This window comes from Callospermophilus lateralis, chromosome 8 (assembly GCF_048772815.1).
Source record: "Callospermophilus lateralis isolate mCalLat2 chromosome 8, mCalLat2.hap1, whole genome shotgun sequence".
Taxonomy (NCBI): Eukaryota; Metazoa; Chordata; class Mammalia; order Rodentia; family Sciuridae; genus Callospermophilus; species Callospermophilus lateralis.
In genome coordinates this window covers 10,947,881-10,949,407 of record NC_135312.1, presented here as the reverse complement: position 1 = coordinate 10,949,407, position 1,527 = coordinate 10,947,881, and positions in this window count along the sequence as shown.

Sequence of the window (1,527 nt, the reverse complement as noted above, 5' to 3'; positions counted from 1 at the left end):
TGATTCCTCTCTACTCCCACTTCCCCAGGGTTTCCTTCACCTCCTGAGCTTGACCTGGTTCCCATCTCCTGCCCTGTCCATGTCCAGGCTGTGTCCTACCATACTGGCTCCAGAGTGTCCTGGTGTAGAAGGAAAAAAATCTCTGTTCCACCCAGTGCCTGGGAGCATGCTGGGCATGAAAGGTGGAAGGCATGTCACATAACCGGATAAATGGCAGCTGCAGTCATTATGATATTGATGAGGGTAGAGGCAACTGGTGGTATAGTAGTCTGTTTTTGTATTACTGTAACAAAACAACTGAGGCAGGCTATTTAATTTTAAAAAAGAGAGAGAGAGATCTATTTTGGCTCACAGTCTTTGAAGCCCAAGCTCCAAACAACAGGGGATAGACTCCAGCGAGGACCCAGCTGGTGTACCTCCTGTCATAATGGGACTGTGTAGGTATCATCCTTGTGTCTGTGTTGTCTCTTCCTCTCCTTAAACAGCCACCAGGACTCAATCATGGGGGCCCCACCCAGCTGGTCTAATCTACTTTAATCACTTCCCAGAGGTCCCACCTCTAAATACAATATCAGATGGAGTTTCCACCCTCTTGACATATTAATCTAAGACTTTGAGGATTAAATGCCTGCATGAGTCCAGGAAGACAAACCATATCAGACCATTGTTGGCAATGGCCTGGGACCCGGCCGTTCCTGCTAAAGAAGGATATCCCCTGCCTTGGGCACAGGGGATGGACCGGTTCTGTGCGTTGGCCCCTGGAGGGAGTGGTGTTGGCAAGAGATGAGGCGTAATCAGGAGGGGGATGGATGGTCAAGGACACTAGTTAGAAAGCTGTTGTATCGCTTGCAGAGAGACCAGGCCGGCCCAGGACAAACGTCAAGCTCCATGCAGTCACAAGGCTGAATTGTAAATATGTGCTCTGTGCAATGAGCATCGAACCATACAGCATCCCGGTTTTATGATGAATATTTGCTCAAGCATCTACAAAAGTGGAGGAGTGGCCCAGCTGGAGGGTCTAACCGGAATGGAGGAGGGTGGGGTTGGGAGGGCAGGTCCACACTCTGACCCACAGGGTTGGGAGAGGCACTACCAAGGCCAGCTGCCTGGGCAGCTCTCCCATTCTCCACAGGGGCCCAGAGGGCCCTCCAGGAGGGCAACAAATGCCCCTGTCCCCTGCTGCCCCCAGCGCATCAGAATCAGGGAGAGGACGTGGGACACCCATCTGTTTCAGACAGGGAGCAGACACCTGTGGCAAGCATCGGGCTGTTTGTCTCCTCTGAAAATGCGTTGGGTCAAATTTCTACATATACTTGGGGTATGTGTGTGTTTCTCTTTCTGACTATACAGGTAATGAATTTTTATTGGAAAAAATTGGAAAATGCAAAAAGCCAAAAGTAAAAATAGAGTCACTTATAAGACCACTATTAGAGAGATGTCTTCTCTGTCCTCGGCCTTTTGATTTCTTTCACTTCCTTCCACTCATTCACAGTATGTGTAGCTCATACAGACATACTCATGACATAA